The 27950-nt window shown below is 40.0% G+C and overlaps 1 protein-coding gene across 1 annotated transcript in view; it reads left to right on the top strand.

Annotated features, from left to right (window-relative positions):
* Positions 1-15243: 15243 nt before the first annotated feature.
* Positions 15244-27950, top strand: part of il13ra2 (interleukin 13 receptor, alpha 2) — a 72942-nt gene continuing 60235 nt past the window's right edge. Inside the window, exon 1 of the mRNA XM_041219641.1 lies at positions 15244-15498. The gene's annotated coding sequence lies outside the window, so the exon portion shown is untranslated. The remainder of the gene's footprint in view (positions 15499-27950) is intronic.

Below are 27950 nucleotides of genomic sequence, written 5' to 3'. Positions count from 1 at the left end.
TTGGACCAGAGATTTTTGTTGAATGTTCTTTAAAAGTGGTTTGCAGCAAGGTCTACATCTACAGCTCTTCTGTGTTCAGGTGCCTTTGTACAGTTCTTTCATGCACTGTTTTGCCTGATGCTTCTAAATCTTTCTCCTTGGCTGTTAACCTTGGATGTTATTAGCTGCTCGGACGATTCTCCTACTCTACCAGTCGTTTTCTTTGGACATTGAGGTTCAGTTGGATTTGTTCTGTGGGTGTTCTTGATTATTACTCCGACTGGATTTTGATGGTCCATATTTCTTTTGATCCTGTTTTGAAGCCATTTCAAAAGTGAATCCAACTCCTTTTCCTTGACCATCATCTGCTGTGTTGCCAAAATGTTCTTCTTCAACAGATGTTGGAAATAGTGAGCTCTTTTTCCAGATAATAACTTTATAAAGCAGCTTTGTTTACTGTTTAATGATTTTCAATCAATAAATATATATTTTAATTAGTTCTATTACATTTTTACAGACTTTTAATGTAAAGGTGTGTGGCAAAGTGGTATACAGGTACAGGAGTGATGCGGTACGTGAAAGAAGCGGACAGAATTGTTATCCGGTTTGGAAATGTTTTTATTTTGAGAATCCAGGTCTGGCGACCAAACAGTAATTCCCCCGCAGTACACACCAATGTGTACCAGAACAGAATTAAACAATAATTCAAACACTCACCAGATCTGGGTGCGTGCAGTAGTACTCGTGGTGGGTGATACAGGTTTATATTTGTGACAAAGGTGCAGTGTTGTCCGGTTTAGTGCTGGCCCTCAGCAACAGCTCCGGAACTGTGACATGTGACACCTGTTCAGCTTATTGCTAATTAAAGTGTCTGCTTCTCCAATATCTAATTGTCTACAGTTCCTTAAAGCATTCTGAAAAGATTAAACTTTGATTAAAAAATGTAAAATATGCTATACTGCCATAGAAAAACAAATGTCTGTACACAGATGGGAATCTTATGTGGCATTTTAAACAACTGCATTTATTTAAAAGTTCAAACTACTTTTTTCCATTTTGGGTTTCATGATGTAAATATTGGGATATGAATTTCTTTTAATTTATGGGGTGTGGATCAAAGATGGCTTCATGTTTTAGTTGTAATTTTACATTGTCGTGACATGTATTTATATCATATATTTATATAGATCCTTGTAGCAGTGTTTACCAAGGGTTAAACATTCCCACTGGAGCCTTTAGCCCCATTTTCTTCTGTTGAAAATCTTTTGGTTTGCTGAAGTTTATCTAAAGGGCAATTTTCAAGGAAAACAAATATTCTCAGCGCAGTAAATGTCTCGGCACTCCTTTAAGAGTCCAGTTGTTTTTCTTTTGTGCTGATGACAGCACAAAATCAACACATTTAACTTTTAGTATTTCTACTAACATTCTGGCTTTACACCTTTGCCAGTGTCTTCATAATATGGTGAATGGATAAAGAAAAGCCTTCCTTAAAACACAGTTCACATTTGTTAAGGGCACTGCAGTCTGCCAAGTAGGACATGCAGAGGAGTTTCTGAACTAAACTGAAAAGAATGTGGAGGTCCTTGTGTATGTGTATAGCAGTAAGTACGTTGCTTGCACCTAAACATTTGTGCTCTGTAAAATTGCCCCACATTTTCTAGCACAACCTTGTAAAATAATGTAATCTCTGTTTTGTTTGAGAGTTTTGCTGTTATTTGAGCTTCCAAATGTAAATGTTCCTTTTAAACAACAGAAAAGCCTTCTGGTGTCTGTGTATATAGTTTTGTTTTGTATGAAAACTGCATGCCAATAACACGTTTGACCAATCCTGACACTGTGTACATACCCTCTGTATACCCTCTAGTATAGTTCAGGATGTTTCTTAAAAGGTTTCATGGATAAGAAAAATAAAATGTTCTTTTCCAAAGTATGCCTGTTTGGCTTTGTTTTTTTGTCCCTTCACCTCACCCTGAATCATGTTGCTTGGTTTGCGGTTTTAGTGTTGGAAAGTTTATACAAGTCATGTAGAACATACAGTAAATACTAGACAAAGAATTACTCGCATGTAGCTGCTTTGTATGATCTTCATTCACTATGGGCACCAGGCTGAACTCCTCCCCCAAACCACAATGAATCACCCGTTTTAGGTTTAGTGGACGTCCTCCGATCCCATGACCAAGCCAGCTTAATCTTTCACACCCAGGAACTCAAGCATGGATGACAGTGAGCTACCAGCCTCTGGAGGACAAAGGCCAGCCCTGCAAGTGTCCGCCTGAGCTCACTGGGCGCTTGGCCAGTAGTGTCCTCTGTAGCGCAATGAGGAGAAACAGTCCCTGCTGGTTTTGCTTTCCAAACCCACGGGAGTGCTACAGCCAATGCGACGTTCCCTTCGGAATCCCCAGTGAGTTATTTTTTACCCTACTTTGAGGATCACTTCTGCTGAATCACTAAGATTTCTTTCTGGCACCTGAGAAATATGGCTCGATTGAGGACTATGGTGACACTGAAGCATTTATAATTTTTTGTTTTATGGCCTCACTGAATAGGGTAACCCTAACCCTAACCAAGTCTGTTCATCATATTTCTCCAGATTTAAGATTACTACACTGGCTTCCAGTGAAGCATCATATTGGTTTTAAAACATCCCTCTCTTACAAGGAAATCCATGGTTTTGGTCCTGCCTACCAGCATGAGTAAGTTAACCATATGACTCCGTATTGACCGGGACAGTTCAGGCTTTTCAGCTTTCTGATATGTTTTACCTGTCTCAGGTACCATTCTTTCCTTTTAAGAGAGGCAGGACAATTCTTACCAGAATGCATTGGGTTGTGAGTTGAAAAGCCTGAACTGTCCTGTGAACACAGAGCTGTATGGTCACCTTAAGCATTAGTTACTTATTCCTTACAAACCAGCTTGTATTTTTGAGATCCATTGATTTTTAACTTGATTAAAAACCTGATTTGAGGGCATTTAGTTCTCAAGCTCCAGGTTCAAATTGCTAAATCAATCTGCATTTTTAAATCTAAGTTTAAAGCATTTTAGTTTTAGAGCTGTTTGTAGCCTGTTATATTTTTTGTGAAGTGCACTGGGGTGCTTGCTCATGAAGGATGCTGTTTCAATAAGATTGGTATGGTAAAAAAAGATGCAATCTCTTGGTGCATGCACATACTTGTGACCACAGTGAAAGTGTTTTATATGAGAGAGACGAGAGACAAACAGGCCTTGTGATGAGCTTGCTCTACACACAATAGAACCATCTCTCTGTTTTAGAAGTCGACATAGAGAGAACACTCCTGCGCTACTGCAAGACTGATTGCCTTCCAGTAATCACAGGATCGACCGGGTTACTCTTCAAGGATGCCACCACACTGTGTTCTTATATGTCTGTATTTTAAATGAAATCTGCATTTCACAGGTAGTTCCGCTTGTTCTGTTTTATGTGTCTGTGCATCCCAGGATTTGCAGGGGATCAGCACTAATCAGGAATGTTACTCCCACTTCAGGCACTAATCTCAGGAGAATCTCCCTGAATACCGTTACCTGGGGGCGTGCCCATATCGCTCTGTACCATCATGAATAATCTGACAGGTTCCCTTTAATAATGGTGAAATGTTTATCAGAATACCTGCATCCTTGCCGGTTCCTGGAACATTATCTCTGGTTTGCTTATAAAATATCCTCCTGCAGTCATGATGTTTATTTTGTTGTGACCTTCTGCTGACATAATCTTGGCATCAACCTTAAAAAGTAAATCTCTTTTGAACATTGAAGGGGTGCAGTGCAGCACGTAGGTGTAGGCAACGTTTTTACGCTAGTCTGGAAAAATTAATAGAAAAATGCCAGACTGATTTCCAGGTCTTGAAAATTCTTGAAAAACCATGCGTTTGTTAGTCTTGAAAGTCTGGAATTTTACTGGTATCACCGGAGAATGAAAATTATTCTGCGATTATGTTTTATTAATAGTAATTGATCTAGAACGTGGATCGGCAGCTCTAGCACCAACAGTCTAAACAGTTTGCTGTAGCAACTCTACTGCTTGAGACCAAATCCCGCGAGGATTGCCCTGTGTAACACCCCTGACAACATCCTGACAACTCAAGTAATCCTATCTAGTTGGTGCACTGGCATATGTCAAATGACTCTGTCTGCTCCAGTGAAACTAAGGGTAAAATGGACACTAAAACAGCCAAAGTATATGCTTTTATATTGAAGGCTATGATTTTTTTAAACAAAGTTACAGACTGGAATTACAGGCTACTGTACTCTGCTCACCAAGATTCACATTTTGTTATCTTGTTGTTATCTTTATTAAATCATTAATGTTATTTCCAAACCCAGGGGAAAAAAAATCGAACACGATAATTATCATCATTGACTCGGATTAAAAAAAAAAAAAAGCGTTCTGTAGACCCTATGGTGTGTATAAATGTAGCATGTTAACATTTCTTTTTTCGTTTCTTTAATGTGATTAATAAAATGTACAGGTAATTTTATTTTAAATCTATGGTACTTGCTTGTTACTTACAGTACCGAGTGTAGCTTGGATCCAGCCAAGTGTACGAATGTAGATATACTATTTAGCCTATGTAGCCTTAATTATATAAGTAAATACTGATTTAAAATAAATAAATAAATAAATAAAACTGCTGCTGATGTTGGCTCATACAGCTCTAAATAAGGAACCAAGATTGAAATTAACATTTGGAACTGAAACAAAACTGAAACTTTGTGCTTTTTTGGGGGGTGGGGGGTGGGGCCGTTGAACTGTGTTCTTCAACAAATAGGATATATCCAGAATACTGGATGCAGCATGCCACAAATAGGTACTGTACTTGGAATTCTACTTTTATTCACAATGCAATTGCTATTTAGTGGTAGTGACAAATAAATAAAAGAATAAAAACATTACTAATATTAATAATTTAGCGAATACCTTTATCCAAGGTGATTCCCTTAACTTACTCCAGCAGCTTATATTGTTTGTTTTGGATTGTCCTTTTACTGTAGCCAACAAAAGGCTTTGGACCCGAACAGGGTTGTTATAGCGAGGGTGTGTTGTATTAATTATTTTACTTACATAAGAACATAAGAAAGTTTACAAACGAGAGGAGGCCATTCGGCCCATCTTGCTCGTTTTTGGTTGTTAGTAGCTTATTGATCCCAGAATCTCATCAAGCAGTTTCTTGAAGTATCCCAGGGTGTCAGCTTCAACAACATTACTGGGGAGTTGGTTCCAGACTCTCACAAGTCTATGTTTAAAAAAGTGCCTCATATTTTCTGTTTAGAATGCTCCTTTGTCTAATTTCCATTTGTGACCCCTGGTCCTTGTTTCTTTTTTCACGTTGAAAGCCCCTTGGGTTGACATTGTCAATACCTTTTAGACTTGTATGTTTTAATATACGACACTTGTATATTTAATATATAATGCGTGCACATTTGTTATTTAATTTGTTATTATTTTTACCTCCCATAGTGTTCAACATTTAACAGAGGGTATAAAGAAGTTTGGATCAGAATCCAATATTATCCCTTACAAAAAAGTAATATACTGCAAGTATACTTGTGCCAAAATTGTCAGGTTTTACTATACTATTTTGGCACAAGTATACTTGCAGTATACAACTTTTATATTTGTTTTGTAAATAATGCAACCTAGTTCTCAAATATTGAACATTTCTTAGATTGTGTCTTACTTCACTTTTTGCATACCTGCATTGTGTCTTGCTAGGTATGCACCTCCAGATTCTAACAAACACTTTTTGAAAACCAGGTGCAACTTCTGCTCTGGATCAAAAAGCTATAATGCTCTGCGGCTGCCTGCCTATGTGGATAGCTATCGAAAAACTAGTAGAAACTAACTAAAACACAAGTTTGGGAAAAACAAATGGAAGTCTGGAAAAAGTATGACATTTTGATGATGAGAAAGTGTATGAACCCTGTGTAGGGGTGATGCAAGTGCTCCAAACAAAGACAGACACAAAGTTACGGTTCAAACAGTTCTTTAAATCAGTTTCCTCCTTTGTTTGAGACCGATAAATAATAAGGCTGGCTCTACCCAGCATATAACAAAAGGGTTTGCAGTCACGAAATAATAAGACAAAACACAGACAGTTAACACGGACACAAAACACGTCACCAGCCTTCAGCCGTGGTGGTGAATTTACAAGTGCGGTCCAGGCTTAACGTTGTCTCCGTGCTGCAGCTCCCGGCTTATTAGCCATCTCACAAAGACAACTACCCACAGGATAGAAATAAACAAAACACTCCACTCACATTTACAGTCTTTGTTTCCTCTCATTAACCACAAAAAAGGAACCTATTACTGTGTCAGGCCCCTCTAAAGCACCGTTAGCCCCGCCCCCTCAGATAGCTAGTTCAATCATGTCTCCTCCAATTCATGACTAAAACTTCGCTCACCGTACCAGGGCGAGGACTCCTGGATACCATGGCACCACCTCCTTTCTGAATGGCCGGCTTGTGACTGCCCCGGAATTAACTGCCCAACCATTAAGTACGAGGCACACCAAGGATGGGTGGGTATACCGTTTTTTTGGTTTTCCGCTGTTTAGGTAAATTACGGTATTAATACTGTTCCATTTATTCTACACCACAGTAATCGGAATTCCTTTATACAATGGTTAATGCATTTTTCAACTGCAAAAGCACTGCTTCTAAATCAAGCAATGGTACTTGCAGCCATAGCAAAGTGTCTGAGGAAGATCTTTTTGTGAACTGATAGTGTATTTTGATAACGGTTTTGAAGGAAACTGTCAATGACACAGAATACACGTTTCAATTGCTGTATTCTGTTACCCTGCGCCGGCTGCTCTCAGCGTAGCACACATTTTCAATGTGCTTTATTTACATTTGTCTGGATTATCATTAACTTTATTGAAAAATTATACATAATTTACCACAGATTTAGTACATTATGTGTGTTTAAATAATTGATTTTTTAAAATTTAATATAACACTGACGAGGCTGTTCGCCTCTGCTAACAAGGTGGCAGCAGTCGTTTTAGTGGATATTTGCATTACGATTAGCAGGTCACTCGTGATCTTTGCATCGTCCCTTTGGTTCACAGCCACAGCCAGCCTCCCGCAGTAACACTGGATGATGTCTACAGCACATCTCTGCGATTCTGTGCAGCACTGTGCAGAACTGCGGAAATCTGCGCTGTAAGAACACGACCAATGTCTCAATTAAAATTAGCACAGACCTGTGACTGTAGCAGGATAGCCTACTTGTTTAAACAAAACTATGTTGATACTAAGTTATAACAGTATTCCAATTTTCTTAGATAAGTGAATAAATTATATATATATATATATATATATATATATATATATATATATATATATATATATATATATATATATATAATATATATATTTTTTTTTTACAAACTTCACATGTGTAATAGTTATTGGAAGCTTACTTGTGCAATGTCGTACCACCTGAAAGTTGGTTACTTATTCCCGGTTCCTTACTTGCGGTGCAGTTGACAAAGCAGCATGTCCATTTTCTGTGTGTTTTAACTCATTACACATCATGATCAATTAATATGTTGCTATTATGTAAAAAATGATCACTCCTTCTTTAAAAAAAAAAACTAAAATATTAATAACAAATCTGTATCAGCAGCATAGCGGTACCCTATATTGCCTGCTTGTTTTGCCTCATTTACCCTCCTTAGACGCCTTGCTCACTAAATATCTAGGTATCCCTAGATAGGCTATCGTCTCTGCAAAAATACTAACTAAATATATTTTAGTGAGCAAGCCGTACCCCACGAGTAGCAGCACCCCAAAGTGTAGCCTATTATAACCAATAGAAAAAGCCTGGGGGCAGATCTTTTGATGCCCCATTTACCCCCCTTAGACACCTTCCACACAGGGGGAACCCGTCTGTGTCACCCATATGTATTTATCCCAGCCCAAAAAGGATTTTGATACAAGCTGGCATGTTACCGTATCCAATTAATGCAAATTGAATAAGTAACTGGGATATTTCAGGGGTTAAATCGTTTTGGCCCACTTATTTCACAGCTGATTCTCACACATGGGGAACCCCTCTATGTCACTCATATGTATTTATCCTGGCCCAAAATGAATTTTGATACAAAAACATTGTGCAAACATGACACAGATTGCAAGTTGGACAATAACGCAAATTGAAATGATTTCCTTTACATGAGAGTAGATGTTAAAACTTCATGCTGTTTTCAACTCAGCTCTCACCAAGATACCCACTAAGATGTAGCTTTACAGCAAACTAATGTGATCCATCTGCATCTCCATCCATTTGTGTTTCTTTCTACCTGCTGATGTAGCTATCCTTCTGCCTGGTGTTGATGGCTGAATTGTAATGCTGGCTCCAGGCATTAGCTTATTTTGACTCCCCAGCGCATCAGTACACACAACGGCTGCAATGCTGGCTCTGGGGATCAACCACAGTGCGGTCTCGATTGAGCTAAGTAGGGTACGTCTCTGGGGTCTTCAAGTGGGCACCTTCTGTTCTCGGTGTCTCGCCGACTAGCCCACAACACTTCAAGAGTGCTCAACAGTGATTCTGGCATCCCAGCATCACCCACTCAACTCAGCCCAGCTTACATACCTGTACATCGGTGTTGCTTTCTTTCTATTGTGCTTGAGATCATCCAGAATCTTTCCGTCTCATTTTCCAGTCTCTAGCAGCTTCCAGTTGTCCTGGGCGAAACTTGGTTTTAACACCTTTTCTTGGTGGTTTCTCTCCTGGATGGAGGAATATTGTCTCTTGCGTGTAATGCTTTGATGGAACTGTTGGCGACTTAATACTCAGATTACACTTGTCTTCCAGTGCTAAGGCCAAACATCGCAGCACCTGGTCATGGCGCCAAGTAAACAGCCCTTGGCTAAGACCCAACTTACATCCTGTCAAAATGTGTCTTAATGTTGCAGGTGGTGAAGACAAAGGACATGAGCGATCCTCACCCACCCAGAGGTTTAGGTTCTGTGGTGATATGTTGATCTGACGATGACACTGATCCTGCTGTGTTCCATTGTCCGTAGGTCTTGCCAGCTGATCTTGCGTTATTCCACAGTCTCCCATCTCATCCATTCTCCCTGCTTGGCCTGGGAAACGACCTTTACACACCTGATCCTTTCCTCCTGCTTTTGCACCTCGTTGACTACCAGCATGAACTGAGACCAAGTGCAGGAGCTGAACTGAGACCAAGACCCCCTCTTCCATGCTGGTCTTGCCCCATAATATCACAGATTCGAAGGGCAGCCTTAGCATCTTCCACAGCTTTTTTTGCCGCCCATTTTCTTCCAGTTTTCAACACAGATGCTGCCTCCCTTACACATCTGTCGCATGAATCTACTAATATCATTTCCAGTCGGACTTTGGCACACTTAAACTCCTTGGTTAGAGCAGAGACTGGTAGCTGCAGTATTCCTTTACCATGAAAGTCCCACTCTGCTGAGGCAACATGGAACTCCCAACCATTTGCAGATGTATGAACTGATTAGATGTATGAAGCTTCCAGCTTCTCAACTGTTGTCAAGGAAACCTAGTACACAGTCAGTGGCCACAGCGTCTTGGCAGTAGACCAAACTGATAACCCCAAGAGTTTCAGTTTGCCCGGTAAAGCGCTGCTGTCTATGCTCTTCAACCCTTCCTCTGCTTGTTGTCTAACTTCTCCCACAGAAACTGTGTCCTTTAGATCCTCGTCGTACCATCTCCCTAGACTTCACTGGCTTCTTGGACACTGTTGGTATTGCCTCACCATTAAAGTAGAACCTTTTATCTACTACTTTACCTTTAATTATAGAGATGATCCTTCATTTAGTTGGCTTGGATTCATGCCCATTCAATGTTGTTGGTTAACATGCCCAATAACCGATTAGTGCAGGCTACTGTTGTAGTGATTGTTGTCATGTCATCCATGTATGCTCGAATTGGTGGTAGTCACATTCCAGAAGCCAAGCACTCTTCTCCCAATACCAAATTTGATGCCCTAATAATTACTTCCATTGCCATGGTAAAAGCTAGTGGAGAAATGGTGCATCCTGCCATTATTCCAACTTCTAGGCATTGCCATGTAGTGCTGAATTCTGAAGTTGAAAAACTAAATTGAAAATCTCTAAAGTAGCCTTTCACTAAACTTGTTATTGTCATCAGTACGCTGAAAAAATCAAATGCTGCCCAAAGAAGTTCATGTAGCACTGAACCATAACTGGGGTATTTCAGGGGTTAAACAGCTTTGGGCCGCTTATTTCAAAGCTGATTCTCAGGGGCAATCCCTCTACCTCACCCATGTGTATTTGTCCCAGCCCAAAATGGATTTGATACAAAAACAGCAAAAATCATACAATAATCCAGGGCATCATCATTTGCAAAGGCCTTAACTCAGTAAGAGTTTCTGCGCCCATTAAATCTGCAGTAACAAGGTGTGAACTCAAAACATATTACTACATCTATATGACCATATGAAAATATAAGACTTAAGTTTAAATTTAAACAACACATTACTAATGGTCATGAACTGAGAAGACAGTTGTGTTTATTATTATAATAATAATAATAAATAATAATAATAATAATTAGTAGTAGTAGTAGTATGTATTAATTTAGCTGACACCTTTATATAAGATGACTTACAAGTATTACAATAGAAAATACAGTATTCAAAAATATTTTTAAAAAGTTTTTATTATAATAGTATTACTGTTATTAGTAGTAGTCACAGTAGTAGTAGGCTACTGGTCATAGTAATGCTACTGTATCAACCGTCCCAATTTTCCCAGGACAGCCCTCTTTTTAGGTAGCATGTCCTGGTGTCCTACAAGTTTAGGCAAAGCTGATTAGGTATTTTATATGGGAGATCAGATATATTGAATAAAATGCAGAACAACAGCTAGAGCTCACAGGGACTCTTCTAGACACTCTGCGCATAAAATATTATTAAACCGAGGTGAGAAAGTTTCAATTGAAAGAAAACTTAAAACTCTTTGACTTCAACTTAATCCGAAGAAGAACTTGTATTGGAAGAGTCATTGTTTTTAGAATGCCTTATATATTAAATAAAAATACATTTTATTTTTATTTTCCTTACGACAGGTTTTGAGTTCACACTTCTTGGGTGAGCGCAGAAACTCTTACTGAGTTAAGACCTTTGCAAATGATGACGTCCCAGATTATTGTATGATTTTTGCTGTTTTTGTATCAAAATCCATTTTGAGCCGGGATAAATACACATCGGTGAGGTAGCGGGATTTCCCCTGTGTGAGAATCAGCTTTGAAATAAGTGGCCCAAAATGATTTAACCCCTGAAATACCCCAGTTACTTATTCAATTTGCATTAATTGGCTATGGTAGCATGCCAGCTTGCTATCTGTGATACGTTTGCCCACTGTTTTCATATCAAAATCATTTTTGGGCTGGGATAAATACATATGGGTGACACAGAGGGGTTCCCGCTGTGTGAGAATCAGCTTTGAAATAGGTTGCCCAAAACGATTTAATCCCCAACATACCTTAGCTACTTATTCAAGTTGTGTTACATTTGCGGGATGCGATTAAGAAGCTGGCCACATAAGAAGCTGCCGAATAAGAAGCCAACTTTAGCATTATACTTTGGACCTCGTTTATCAATAAGAACAAAGGGATTCCTATGCATTTTTATTAGTTACACTTTGGGGTGCTGCTGCTCATGGGTTTCGACTTGCTTACTGAAATCTTTAGTGTTTTTGTAAAGAGGGGGTTATAACCTAGTGATCCTTGATATTTAGTGAGCACGACATCTAAGGGTGGTAAATTGGGCATCAAAAGACGTGCCCCCGTGCGTTCTGTATTGGTTATAATGGGCTACACTGGGGTGCTGCTGATCGTGGGGTACGGCTTTGTCACTAACATCATTCGTGTTTTTGCAAAGAGGAAATGATAAACTATCTAGGGATACTTCGATATTTAGTGAGCAAGGCGTCTAAGGTGGGTAAATGAGGGAAAATAAGCGGGTAATATAGGGTAACGCTATGCTACTGATACAGATTTGTTATTAATATTTTAGGTTGTTTTGTTTTTTTTTTAAAGAAGGAGCGATTATTTTTAAATAGTATCAATATATTAATTGAGCATGATGTGTAATGAGTTAAAACACATAGAAAAAGGACACACTGCTTTGTCAACTACACCGCGAATAAGGAACCGAGAATTATTTATCTGGTTAAAAAAATAAACAACTCCTCTCCTGCTCTTAAGTAATAACCTGTGGTACATTATGGCAGACTGACAAGTGGACAGAGGCCCAGAGACAGACTGCACTTCAAAAAAATATATACTTTTATTATAAATTAACGCAAAATAAACATGCACAAGGGCAAAACAGATGTTTAAACACAAATACCTAAACAAAGAAAACAAAAAGTACAAAAATAAGGTTTCCAGGCTGGGAATGCCTTCACTGGATTCAAAATTTCAAAACCACAAACCACCAAAAAACCACCAACCTGCTTCCTGGAGACTTTATGTCAGGTGGTTAAATGATAATTGATTAATTACATTAGTTGATTGCTCCCACCTGGGACAATCAACCTGGGCAGGGAGGAGAATTTAACTCCATCCCTGCCAGTATTTCCAAGGGCAGAGCCCTGCTCTGCCACACACCTCCCCCCACGTACAAATCCCCCCCCCCCCCCCCAAGAGTCCAATTATGTCCCTTGGGTGGGCTGTTTTGGTGGGTGGTGGTGGGCGGGGTTGATGTCAGAGCCCCCAAGCCTTCTTTGGTTGAGGGGGCCCCGAATCTCCAAGGTAGTATGGCAACGGCGGCCCGGCTCCCTCTGGTGGCGGAGGCAGCAGCGGACCCTCGGGAGGCCTAAAAAACAAAAAGGAGACACCAGCAGTCCCAAGCGATGCGGAGCAGCAGGCAACCCCAGGCGATCCAAATGAGTCATCCCTGAGCGGAGCGGGCATGGCATCCCTGGGCGGTGCAAGGCAGGCATCCTTGGGCCATAGCTCCTCCCCTCTGGGCTCTGGGAGCGGCGGCAGCTCCTCACCCCTCTCTGGCTCTCGGGAAGGCATCTCCACCCTCTTTTTATTGGAGTGACTGGGGCATCTTCCATGTCTACTGCCAAGTAATTAACCACCATGAGGGCAACCTCTGGAAAGGACGCCAGGTGGTGTTGTTTCTCCCACTGTTCCCACCTCTTCCCATCTCGACGCCACAGCGTGTTGATAACTATGGGGAGATCGTGGACGAGGTCTGCCTCAGAGTGCATCAACCAGTCCCAGATCTCCTGGGACGGTGGTGAAGGTGGTGGTGCTGGAGGTAGTGGGGTGGCCCCTGATGCCCAGGGTGAACACTGCACCTCTTCCTGGGCCTGGTTGTAGGGGCATCCTGCCCAGTTGTGGATGTCCTCCTCACACCGGCCACACCAGTTTGCCGGTGGCACGTCTGGGCAGGACCGCCAACGATGGTCCTCCTTCCCGCACCAGGAACACCAGGGGAAGAGGCTGGCCGGGTCCTCCAGCGGTGGCTGCAGCAGCTTACATTTCTTCAGCTGCTGCTTTTCCTGCCTTTGCCGCTGTCTGCTCTTCTTTCCCATAATCCAAAAAAAACCAATAATAATGCTCCCAAAAATTCCAAAACAAAATAAAAAACTGCTCTGAGCCTCTAGGTGGCGCTATCCCGCTTCTGACACCAAATGTGGCAGGCTGGCGAGTGGACAGAGGCCCAGAGACAGAATTCAAAAAAATATATACTTATTATAAATTAACGCAAAATAAACATGCACAACTGCAAAACAAAGATGTTTAAACACAAATACCTAAACAAAGAAAACAAAACATACAGAAATAAGGTTTCCAAGCTGGGATATGCCTTCACTGGATTCAAAATTCACAAACCACAAACCTGCTTCCTCAGCTCCCTCCTCTCTACTGGGAGGCTGAGGCCTCCTTTTATGCCAGGTGGCTAAATGATAATTGATTAATTACTTTAGTTGATTGCTCCCACCTGGGGCAATCAACCTGGGCAGGGAGGAGAATTTACTCCATCCCTGTCAGTATTTCCAAGGGCAGAGCCCTGCTCTGCCACATACATGTTTGTGTTTTAAGCAATAAGACCGATCGTTTCCCAATTCTATTTACCATCAGCCAAACAAAGTATTTATTAAATTTTATACATTAAAATGTTTTAACAAACTACAGCAGCACGTCATTTTGAGCAAATAACAGATCTTAATACTGTTGTAGTATAACACTGAGAGTGTACAACTTTAGTGTTTTTTTTGTTGTTCTGTTTTTTAAACTGTGATCGTCTTTATAAAAAAGAAACGTACCAAGTTATTTGGCACAGTAAAATAGTGAATACCAAATGTTTAAATCATTCCATGAAAGGAAGTGTGATTTGTTGGTTTTATTTTTGTGAATTACAATAATTTAAGTGATTTACATTAGTCTTTCTTCATTTAAGCCTTTATTTTATAACTTGGCATGATGTACCGTTATATTAAGGTTACCACTATATTTTTTTAACGGTTATCATACCGTGCAAATTTGATACCGTTCCTATTGTACAGTGCTCTCACAGGTTGTTGTTGATTCGGATTCATTCACTCTGTCACAAGCATTTGTTTTATTTGGAAAATGAAATAATTATTTCTGGAAGCTTTATTAGATTCTTTATCTTCTTTGCTTCTCTTTGATAGCAACAGGGGATTTGGCAGCTTTTCCTTTCCGTTCATACATCACTAAAACACACTATAACTTTTTTTAGCTTTATGTTTTTAAAATGTAGAATTGGTCCTCGAATCTGCTCCAGCACATAAGCTTCTCTTTCTCCCAATACAGCACTAATGCAATTCTTGTGATTGTCCCAAATGCCCCCAGCTCCCTACTAATGGAGCTTTGAGGGGTCAAATACAGCTCCCATCTTTCACTATCTTAAGGAATGTATTTTAAATACAGGCCATTTCCATCTGATAAAAAGTAATGCAAGCCAACTGATACAAATTTTTAAAAATATCAGATGGTTGTACCACACTTATTATATGGAAAACACAAGAACCCATTTCTACCTACTCATTTATTAAACTATGCATTGTACATGATATTGGATGTATTTTATCTATTAATACACCTGGACAACAAACACATTCACAGTATAGAGTCCCTTCTCTGACCTATTTTAATAATGGCACGGAATAACAAAAAATCTGATCAAATGCTAATACTTTAAACAATGGTATCTTATTGCAGCAGTTTGTTTAAAAGCCACTATATAGGTCAGTGGCGATATCATTTCAACTGAATCCAAGGGCCAGTTTCTTTTAAACTTTCTAAGCAATAAATGCCATGGCTGAAAAATGAGCTCCTAGAATCGACCAGCAGGTAGAGCTGTGTGACAACATGATTATATAAATGCTGTGCTGACATTTTAATCACTTCCATGGAATTGGAAAGCAGCTCACTGTTATTGAAATACCCCCGAGCTGTGCCCTCTGAATCACTTGCCGCCTTTGAGTTCTCTGTACAAGGTAAGTTAATTCTTGGGTGATCTTGAACTACTTTACAGAAAACAACACAATAAACTGCATTTAGCAAAGAAGTGGTCTTTATTTTAAGATCAGCTTAGTGTCATTATCCCCTATCTTAATTGTTGTATTGTGTGCTATTGTAATAAGTAAGACAGTAAAAAGCTGCAGTTTACAAACTCTAAATACACTTCATTGTATTGCAGAAATTGTTCTAAATGCATTTCATTGTATTGCTGAAATTGTTCTAAATGCATTTCATTGTTTTGCTGAAATTGTTCTAAATGCATTTCATTGTATTGCAGAAATTGTTCTAAATGCATTTCATTGTATTGCAGAAATCGTGTTGGGGTTATTTGCTAGTAATGCTTTATTTTTCAACATTTGATTGGCGTTTAGCTTATTTGCATAACACATGCTAGCTTTGCTGTTAAAAAAATTTATATATATATATATATATATATATATATATATATATTATATATATATACATATATATATTAATATATATATATATATATATGTGTTGTGTGTACAAATGTTTATGTTAGTATTGTAACACTATAGAACACTTACAGTGTATAAAGTAATACAAAAAAGAGACTGCTATGGGTTTGTGTCAAGGCCCCTAGAAAAAGAGTAGTACAATTCTTCAGCAAGCACTTTGAAGGAGACGCTTTCTTAATAATGTCTCTTTATTCCTTATGTGACCACGCACATTACTGACTCCATGTTTTAAAACGTTTCCTCTGGACACTGGAACTTTTTTTATTTTCATCTGGTGGTCTTAAAAAACGTTGCCTGTATTGCTGTTTTAAACATTACAATCTTTGAATGACACATTTTGATGATTGAAAGCTTTACTATGTGAAGATTGAAAGCTTTACTATGGGAATGTTCCAGCTAGTGGTGTTGCCCAGTGATAGTTCTGAGGGTTCATGGGTATGGTGCTTCACAATTAGATGTGGAAGGGAAGTTTCATCAATATGTAGCAAATGCTGGTGTTTGGGTTAGTGTGTTGCTTTAAGGGAACTTGTGTTTTACCTTTTATATATTGATTTTTTTTTTTTTTAAAAGGTTAAAATAATATCCCATCAAGGGTAATACAGTATTCTGGGACGGTCGGAAAAGCAGTTCACTTGCTTGTATTCTTAGTGAATACAAACCTTGTGAAGCCTCTGACATTTACCTGCATCAGTACTTGAACTCTGTATGTTAATCAATGCAATCTGCAGTACTCTAATATAAAAATTATGGTTACAATGTGAATGAGGAATAGCCAGGTCCAGATTACAGGTCAATACGGAATAGCCAGGTCCATATTACAGGTCAATCCAGAATAGCAAAATCCAGATTACAGGTCAATCCGGAATAGCCAGGTCCAGATTACAGGTCAATCCAGAATAGCAAAATCCAGATTGCAGGTCAATCTGGAATAGCCAGGTCCAGATTACAGGTAAATCCAGAATAGCCAAATCCAGATTATAGTAACTAAAGCATACTGTAGTGTGTTGCTGTAGTGAAGTTCTTTCAAATCTCTACAGTAAAATGTAGTTTAAACAGTGTCTTGAGAAAAGCAGCTGTGTGCATGGTTTATATTTTGTAAAATATGGTTCATGTTGTGTAAAATGAAGGCAGTTGAACATAGACAGACTCTTCAATAGTGTAGGCTGTGTTTAATTGTCATGCTTAACCTTTCAATAAGGGCTGAGTTCTTTGAAAAAGCACTTCCATGGAAATATTGCACAATCTCTCAGTGGCAGCTGGGAAAACAAATCATTCAAGTAGGTGTAAAAATTAGTTCTTTGGTAGTGTGTGTACCAATGATGCCGGAGCCTTTTCTAAAAACGGGGCCTGGGGGTTGTAATGGTTTTCAAGAATACATTAAAGTAGTATTTTGAGAATGCACTTAAACCACAACTAAACGCTGTGTGCCAGGGTGCTGTCAAGAATAAAAATAAACAGACAATGGTAGCTCTTTCTTGTAGCAACATTCTTTAAAGAGTTCAATGTAAAGCATGTGACTTTACCCTGTGGCAAGTGTTACTAATGCTGTTGAGGTATGACAGAGTCAATCAGCAATAACATCTTCCTACATTTGTTACTGTACAGCATTCACTGAACTGGTACATGCATATTGTATGTAAAATACATGGAAATCCAGCGTGGACTGGAATTAGCTGCATAAATCAAATTGGGTTCTATCACACATCATCATACTGTTTATTTTAAAATAAGTATCTTAATCTTAATAAAAAGTTACATTTTCAAAAACATTGGTAAACCAATATAGAAAAGGGTGGAATCTAAGTTTTTATTTATAGATACAGTGCTGTGAAAGTATTTGCCCCCTGTCTGATTTTATGCATTTTTGTATATTTCTGACATTGAATGTTATCAGATCTTCAACCAAAATCTAATATTAGATAAAAGGGACCCTGAGTGAACAAATAACCCAAAATTTCGATACTTTATTTCATTTATTTATTAAGTAGTTAATGATCAGTCTCTCACAGCGCCATGGAGGAATTTTGGCCTACTCCTTCATACAGAACTTTTTCAACTCAGTGACATTTGTGGGTTTTCGAGCATAAACAGCTCGTTTCAGGTCCTGCCGCAACATCTCAATGGGTTGGACTATGACTCCATTCCAAAATTTTAAATTTCTTGTTCTTCAACCATTCTGATGTAGCCTGGCTTGTTTGTTTCGGATCATTGTCTTGCTGCATACCCAGCTGCGCTTCAGCTTCAGCTTCAGCTCACAGACGGATGGCCTGACGTTCTCCTGTTCTTTCTGATAAAGAGCAGAATTCATGGTTCCTTTAATGATGGCAAGTCGTCCAGGTCCTGATGCAGCAAAGCATCCCCACATCATGACACTACCACCACCATGCTTGACTGTTGGTATGAGGTTCTTACTGTGGAATGTAGTGTTTGGTTTTCGCCAGACATAACGGGGCCCATGTTGGCCAAAAAGTTCCACTTTTGACTCATCTGTCCATAGAACGTTGTTCCAGAACTCGTGAGGATCATCCAGGTGCTTGAGACGAGCATTCATTCTTCTTAAGTGAGCAGTGGTTTCCGCCTTGCTACTATGCCATGAATCCCATTTTTGCCCAGTGTCTTTCTGATGGTAGAGTCATGAACTCTGACCTTACCAGAGGTAAGAGAGGCCTGCAGATCCCTGGATGTTGTTTTAGGGTTCTTTGTGACTTCCTGGATGATTTTGCGCCTTGCTCTTTTGCTATTTTGGCAGGACGGCAACTCCTGGGAAGATTCATTACTGTCCAAAACTTTCTCTATTTGGACAAAATGGCTCTGACTGTGATTTTGGTGGAGTCCCAGAGCCTTAGAAATGGCTTTGTAACCCTTTCTAGACTGATAGGCATCAACAACAAATAACTTTTTCACACCTGCAGATTGCATGTTTGATTACCTTGCACACCAAACAAATGAAAGAAGCACCAAACTTTGGTGTCCTTTGTTTCCTCTCAGACACCCTCTCTATACTACTACAACCCACAAAAGATCTGCTCAAATTCAATGTGAAAAATGTGCAAAAATGCAGAAAATCAGATGGGGGCAAATAGTTTTTCAAGGCACTGCACTTTTTATATAGCTTACCAAAAAAGTAGTTTCCTTTGAATAAAAAAAGAACGCCCCCTTGGCACCAGTCGTATCGGTGCCCATGGTGTGTACAACAGCTCTTCTTTGGTCTCCCAACACTTTAGATAAAAACAAGAAGCGGTAGCTCAGTGGGCAAGCAGCTAACCAAATCTTGCATTGCTCCAATTCTTTAATTAAATTAATGAGCGGCCTATAGCAATTCAAGGGTTATTTAAGGTCTCTCCGTGCTGAATTATAACAGGATGTTTTTTTGTCCATTTAAAAGAATACAATTCTTAACTTCAAATCAATTCATTTTACAATGAACGTTTATACTATTGTAATTATGATGAAAACATTTTTAACAGTGGGATTTGATGCTATGATATGACAGACCTATATGCTAAGGATGTATTGCTTGACCTAAATGGAGAGCTCAGCTTGTTGCTCAGATTTGTGTGATTTGCTTGATTGTTTTTTTCTGAAGTTTTATGGTAAGCAGCTTTCCCTCTAAGCTTTTTAGGTACTGAAAAATTTAATTTTTCAAAAAATGGCCAATTTCTTTTTTTCCGACTTTTTTTCAACGTAGTAATAATTAAATATGGCATTTAAACATAAATATAATGTTGCTAGTTAAAATAAGTAAATTTAATAAATAAAAATTTATAAACAATTTTTTTTTTCTTCAAATAGTAAGTAAAGCACCTGAAGACACTTCAAACCTGTCATAATGTTTATAGACATTATTTGGCTCATTGCTTGCATTAAAATAAGCAGGAAAACCTATTAATTATATTACAACAGTTCAGAACACCAAATGTCCAGCACAGTTGTGAAAATCATATTTACAGTCTTCCACTAACACAGTAGTTCAGTCTACAAATAAAGGTGTTTTGAAAAGACCTGTTTAGCTTATTGCTCGCATTTACAGTAACAATAAAACATATGAAAGTTTAGTAACAGTCCAGCAATGTCATGTGAGAGTAATCCTATGTACAGTACTCCACACAATTAAGTTTAGTTTTTTACTGGCATTATAATAATAACCAGGATAAAATATTAAACACTGATAAAGATGTGTTGACTGACTCTCTAAAGCAGGTTCACTGCTGTGTATTACCCGATTTGTAATTTAATAGGGAACCCCTTTTAATGTAAACACATAATTAATCCTCTCAATTCATTTTTTCCTAATTCTACAGTGTTATTTGCAAGATTTAAAAAGAGATGTGTCTCCAGACAGAATGTCTTTATGAAACCAACGGTGTGTAGTGTAGTGACTACATCCTTTACACAGTAAAGCAATCAATTTCCTTTAAGGATTGTATAGCTAGAAAAATAGTTTTGAAAATATAATTAAATTAAGAAACAGTTTAAAATTGCTAATTATAGCTTTGTTAAAGGCTGGTAGCGCTACCAAACAGTCCAAATGGTCAAACACATTGTTGCTGGTAGACCAGCTACAAATTGAATCTGTCTGGTGGTCTTGACTGTCTGCCACTGCGGGAGAAAACAGGGATCTTGTCTGCAGGGAGCTGTTTAACTACAGATGGTGTGGATGAGGTGCTGCACTCTCCTCTGGCTGGGGTGCTTGGCCCTGGAACAATGACTGGTGTGCTAACTTGCTTGAAGTCCGTATTCTTGTAGCCCCCTTGCACAGTTGCATAATCTCCCATGGGTCAAGTAACTTGTTGGCTACTGGCAATGAGGTCTTTATTCTCCTAGACATCAGACGTTGTGCTGGACTACTCTCCATGCCCTCAGTTGGCGTGTTCCTCCAATGTAAAATGGCTTTCCATGGGTCTTTACCATCATGTTTAGCTTTCTTGCACAGATTCTTCACTATTTTGACAGCGGATTCAGCTTTTCCATTTGCTTGCGGGTGCTGTGGTGAAGAGGCAAGATGCTCTAACTCCCAATCAATTGCAAATCTTCTGAATTGCTCACATGAGAATTGCAGTCCATTATCCGAGATCATTCTGTCCGATTGACCATGACGTGCAAACTGTGGCTTGCAACGATTGTGGTTTCAGCAGACAAGTCCAGGAGCAGCTCAATTTCCCAGAAATCAGAGTAATGGTCAACAATTAATAGAAACACTTGCCCCGCATAGCTGAATAGGTCCATGCTTACAATTTGCCAAGGCCGTGTAAGCAACACATGAGACATCATGGTTTCTTTCAGCTGCACCTGTGCATATTCGTTGCAGGTTGAACAATGACTGAGAAAGTCTTTGATCTCATTTTGCATGTTGGGCCAGTACAGGGTATCGCGTGCCTGCCTGTAGCATGCTTCTCCACCAATGTGTGCATGCGTGTCAGCATCTCTGGTCTTAATGATTTGGAATGATGACTCTTGGCCCTTTATACAGCATACCATTCTGAAAGCTGATTTCATCCCTGAATGTCCAGTATTCTCTCAAGGAATGACACTTCTTTCTTCAATTCTGGCCAACCAGCCAGAACTGCCGACTTTAGAGCTTGCAAACTCTCATCAATCTCTGTGTGCTGTCTTATCTGAAGCAACCGCTGGTCCGTGATGTTTAAATAGTCAGCCTGATTAATCTACGCTATGTCATACTGCTCCTGCTGCACACTACAAACTATGTGTTGTTCACGCTCCGCGCCAGACATGCCGTCTGTTGTTGTTGCCCTGCTGTGTGTCACTGATGTACATCTCAGGGCCAGGTTTATAGACAGCATTGAGGTTGTAGTTCTGTAATGTGAGCAGCATGTTCTGAAGGTGCTTGGGTGCACACACGAGAGGCTTCTTGAAATTAGATATCAATGGTTTATGGTCAGTTTCTGCTGTGATCATGTTGCGGCCATGGAGATAGTGGTGGAAGCGCTGGCAGGCAAACGCTATGCTCAGACATTGCTTTTCGATCTGAGTGTAGTTTTGCTCAGTCAGGGTCAGCTCCCTAGATGCAAATGCGACAGGCTGGCCTTCCTACAGTAGGCAGCATCCAAGACCACTTTTGCTTGAATTACTCTGAATAGTGACAGGTTTTGTAACGTCATAATACTGCAGCACAGGTGTGGCTGTGACCAAGCATTTGATGTCCTGATTTCACATCAGACGTGGCATCTCTAGTATGGCTCTGATCTTCTCTGGGTCAGCTTTCAAACCTTCTGAGGACAGAATGTGGCCATGGAAGCGAACTTCTTTAACCTTGAATTATAGTTTCTTCAAACTAAGCCTCAGTTTTACTGCAAAGATCCATCAGCTTGCTGTCATGATCATGCTCTGCTGCTTCATCTGTATCACCACAGCCAACCACAAGAATGTCATCCGCTATGGCTCAATTCCACAGAGCCCGGCTAGGAGCTCATGTTGCTTACACCTCTGGTGCTACAGAGATTCCAAACGGCAGTTTGAGCCACCTCTTCCGGCCCCAGATGGTCCAGAAGGTTGTCATGTAGCTGCTCTCATCATCTAATTTGCATTGCAAAAATGCATCACATGCATCAACAAGTGTGAACATCCGTGCTTTGGGTAGCTTGTACACAATGTCCTCAAGTGTTGGCATGATGTAGTGAGATCTTCTCAGTACATGGTTCAAAAACTTTGGATCTATGCAAATCTTCAGCTTTTCAGGCTTCTTTACGATTATCATGTTGCTTATACAATCAGTTGGTTCAGTCACTGGTGCAATATGTCCGTCTGCTTCATACTTGTCGAGCTGCGCCTTTACTGCTGTCTTGATAGCCACTGGAACATTGCGTGGTGCGCACTGAACTGGAGGAACCTTTAGGTCAAGTTCGAAATGAACCTCTCCTGGTACAGATTCCACTGACACATTAAACACATCATCATACGCCTTTATTAGCAGTTGTTTTGTCAAGGGTCCCTTCAAATGATGGTCCACCTTGTGCAGCTCGACAGGGATGGGCGTTCACATGTCGAGCCAGACAATAGTGGTTTCTGACTGGCTTCAACAATTTCAAATTCAAGCTTGTGTGTATGTCCACATATTATACACTCTGTCCTGAAGAGTCCCAAGGACTTCATCAACTCACCTGAGTACAACTTCAGTCTGGTGTCACTCGCAGGCTTATTACATCACATGTTGCCCCTGAATCAAGCTGACAGGGTTGGGACTTGTTATGTAATTTTAATGTGACAAACCATTTCTTTCCTTTGGTCCGCACAGCACAAATATGTTCACTGCTATAAATCACTTCAGCATTGTGTGGATCTTCATCATCTGACCTCCAAGGTGTGCAGCTTCCTTGTTGATGTTCGTCTTTTACTTGACAGGCATACTCTAGCAAAATGATTTATGCCACTGCAAGACCTGCATGTCTTCCCATAAGCTGGACACTGCTCTTTCACTTGTTGGTGTCTATTACCACAGTACTTACATGCTATAAGGTTGACTGCAGGTGTTTTGAGCAGGTGGCTGCTTTGCTGTGGTTTGGTCACATGGCCAGGCCTGACGTGCTGCCGCTGTACTGCATTATTGACATTTTCGATCTGCTGCCTGTCCTGATATACTATTTACTATATATATATATATATATATATATATATATATATATATATATATATATATATATATATATATATATATATATAGTGGTACATAGTGTACACACACACACACACACACACACACACACACACATATACACACACACACACACACACACACACACACACACACATATATATATATATACTATTAATCCTCGCTATAAATAATGGCCTTAATTATATGTCTAAATAACGATTAAAAAAATAAATAAATCAAACTGCTGCTGATGTTGGCTTGTACAGGTCTATGCAACAGGCATGTCAACGACAAAAATGTACTGATGTTTTTTTTTTGGGGGGGGGGTGTACTCTGTTCTTCAATTTAATAGGATATAGCTAGAATACTGGATGCAGCATGCCACAAATAGGTAGTGTACTTGTAATTCTTCTTTTATGCACAATGCAATTGCTATTACTATTTGCATTATTTGTATTATTAATTTTTAGTGCTATTAGTGACAAATACTGTAATAATAAAGTAAATCAAAGAATAAAACGGTACTAACATTATTATTAATAATTTTGCCAATGCCTTTATCCAAGGTGACTTCCTTAACTTACTCCAGCAGCTTATATTGTTCGTTTTGGATTGTCCTTTTACTGTAGCCAACAAAAGGCTTTGGACCCAAACAGGGTTGTTATAGCGAGGGTGTTCTGTATTAAGTATTTTACATATGTGTTTAATAGACAACACTTACACATTTTAATATATAATGTGTGCACATTTGTTATTTAATTTTTGTTATTTTTCACCACCCATACTGTTCAACAGAGGGTGTAAAGAAGTTTGGATAGAATCAACTATCATCCCTTACAAAAAAGTAACATACTGCAAGTATACTTGTGCCAAAATTGTCTTGTTTTAGTATACTATTGGTACCATTATACTATCCTATTTTGGCACAAGTATACTTGCAGTATACAACTTTGTATATTCTTTTTGTAAATAATGCAACATAGTTCTCAAATATTGGACATTTCTTAGACTGTACCTTACTTCTTTTTTGCATACCTGCATTGTCTCTTGCTGATATGCACCTCCAGATTCTGACAAATAATTTTAGAAAGCCAGGAGAAACTTCTGCTCTGGATCAAAAAGCTATAATGCTCTGCGGCTGCCCGTCTATGTGGATAACTATCAAAAAACTAGTAGAAACTAAACTAAAGTCTAAAAACAAATGGAAATCTGGAAAAAGTATGGAATTTTGATGTTGAAAAAGTATATAAGAACATAAGAACATAAAGTTTACAAACGAGAGGAGGCCATTCGGAATATCGTGCTTGTTTGGTTGTTAGCAGCTTATTGATTCCAGAATCTCATCAAGCAGCTTCTTGAAGGATCCCAGGGTGTCAGTTTCAACAACTTTACTGGGGAGTTGGTTCTAGACCCTCAAAATTCTCTGTGTAAAAAAAAAAAAAAAAAAAAATGCCTCCTATTTTCTGTTCTGAATGCCCCTTTGTCTAACCTCCATTAGTGACCCCTGTCGGCCCAAGAGACAGCAAGTTCTGTTGGGCCCAAATCAGCAGCCTGAAGGCAAGGCGGTGCATTCCCAGGGACCGAAGGCCATGTACTGATGTATTGTCTATGAGGATCTATGCAGAACATGTCTGTTCCGCACCACTGGTAGAAAGTACTGGAGGGCAATGAACATCTGTTGCAGCTCCAACATGTTGATGGAGGCGGCTGTCATCACTACCAACGATGTCTGCCGCACTTTGGATACAGATGGAACGCATCGAGCCACATTTGCAGTGCGCATGCACAGTAAACCCATCCTCATGCTGATATTGCTATGGCACAAGACAAGGGTCACCCTCGATCCATGTCGAAACAGGGAGGGTTGGTACTGGAGAGCTGCTACTCTGTCATCCGACAGGTGAGCTTACTATTAATTGGCTCTAGCATCATTAAGGGGAGACCCAGTCTCAACCAGATGCTTCATCACAAATAGCTATGTGGGCCACCACTCCTTCCTGTGACTGGGCATATCAACCAGTCATACAGGCAATCCATCACCCTGATTACTTGCTGCCGTAAGGGAACGAGGGTGGCATGCATGCACTTGAAATGTGCAAGGGTAAGGAGCCAACGGCCTGGTGAGCAACCATACGGCTCAGCTGTGTATTGAAGCACTTAGGCCCCAAGGGTGCAGACATACAGAGGGCACTGTGTGAGGTAGAATACACTACTGGTGCACCGGGGACACAGAGTGTTATTAACATGCTGTGGCGCAAAGCACCGAGGTATGGATGTGAAGTCAACACAACCCGGGGTAGTGCATAGCAGACACCGGTGTGGATGCATAACTTGATTGACTGCAGTATACAATCAGGAGAGCGGTACAGGAGAGCGCATGGTGCTGCTCCATGGTGCAGGAGCATGGTGACACATTCCCCATGCCAGGCGGGTGACCAAGCATGTCAATGGGCGGGCTAAAATAAGCCTGCTGATTCAACTCAACAGCGGAATCCTGCAGAGCTGGGTCCCGGTAGAGGAATCACGCTGCTACTACTTTTTCTTCTCAAACTGCTAGGCAGTAAAGGGCTTGAACAAGCTGGCGGATTCAACTCAACAACAGGAGCAAAGCAGAGCTGGGACCCAGTAGAGAAGTCATTTATACACAACAAGAAATGTGACTGTAAAATAACAGGTCAGCAAGGCAGAGTGTGTGACTGTTCTGTTTTGTTTTATAAACAGCATGCCGAGTAGGTGGGCTGAAAAAGCTGGCAGATTCAACTCAACAACGGGAACACAGCAGAGGTGGGTCCTGGTAGAGGAGTCATGCCACTACTTTTTCTCTTTAAACTGCAAGGCACTAAAGAAAAACACATATACACAACAACAATTGTGAGTGTAAAATCACACTCACCAAGGCGGGCTGACGCAAGATGGATGATTCAACACAACAGCGGGACACAGCAGAGCTGGGTTCCCGTGGAGGAATCACACTTACTATTACTTATTTCTAACTGCACGGCAGTAAGAAATGAATTCACATACATACAGACGGGCTGACCAAGCTGGCGTATGCAACACAACAATGGGCGCAGCAAAGCCTGATCCTAGTAGAAACCATACGACATTTTCTCTTTAAACTGCAAGGCAGGAAAGAAAACACATATATACACACCCAATTAAAAACAGCACGCGAACTAGACGGCTGAGGCATCAAACAGCGAGCGCTGTGAGGGTTAAGTAGGCTGCAATCGCAAAGTGAAGTAGCACAAGTCTTACGCACCGCGGTATAAAAAACACCGGGACAGCTGTGCGCGGTGCCTACCCTGACCGCGTGGTTACACACTTGAGCAGAGCGTAGCGTACAACAGGGGGACAGGGCCGAAGCCACGGCAGGCGATTGACTTACACACACAGTAATACAAAACAGTTTTTAAATACAAAAAACAGTTAAAATATTACTGATGGGGGAGTGCACTCTCTGTAGATTGAGCAACCTACACCAGGGGTGAAGGCCCGCATAGCCCGTGTACGTCTCAACTCAACAACAAGGGAAGCCTCAGTGAGGAGTGTACGGCTGGCCCAGCTGGAACAGCCGCAGTGCGGCTAGTCCTCTGCGCGAGCACAGGGATGCGTAGCTACAGTCAAAACAAGACCCGACCATGGCCTGCAGGCGACTGGTGTGCTAACTCGACAAAGGGAACAATGCAAGCCTAGTCCCATGGAGTAATAGTGCTCTCCGAAGTAAGAAAGGGTGAAAAACACACACAATTCCTAACAACAATACTTGCCGTACTAAGACGGACAGACAGAAAGAAGCAGCCTGACACACAAATTTAGCAAGGGGATTGCGCGAAGATCGAAGATCGGGCCCATGATATATCTTCTTCAATTACCACTTAAATGTGTATTTTCGACTAATGTCCTGCTAACATTTTTACCAGTTTGAAAATGCTTGAGATGATTTCTAAAATGATCGTTTTTTAAAAAGGAAATAAAACAAAAACTGTCAAAGTGTGAGTATTGTGATTTTTCTTTATGTTTACCGGAGTATTTATACTTCTAAATATTGCAGGAAGATTGTGCTTCACAGCTGTGCAGTCGTGCCTCTAATGTATCCTGAGTAGCATGGGTTAACTAGCGGGATCAATAATATAAGTACAGTGGCTCTCAAAAGTATTCACCAACCTTGGACTTTTCCACATTTTATTGTCTTACAACATGGAATCAAAATGGATTTAATTAGAAGTTTTTGCCACTGACCACAAAAAAAGTCCATAATGTCAAAGTGAAAAATAAAATCTACAAATTGTTCTAAATTACAAATATAAAACGAAAAATAATTGATTGCATAAGT

The sequence above is a fragment of the Polyodon spathula genome, chromosome 20 (assembly GCF_017654505.1).
Source record: "Polyodon spathula isolate WHYD16114869_AA chromosome 20, ASM1765450v1, whole genome shotgun sequence".
Classification (NCBI taxonomy): Eukaryota; Metazoa; Chordata; class Actinopteri; order Acipenseriformes; family Polyodontidae; genus Polyodon; species Polyodon spathula.
This window is presented reverse-complemented; position numbering and strand designations above follow the sequence as displayed.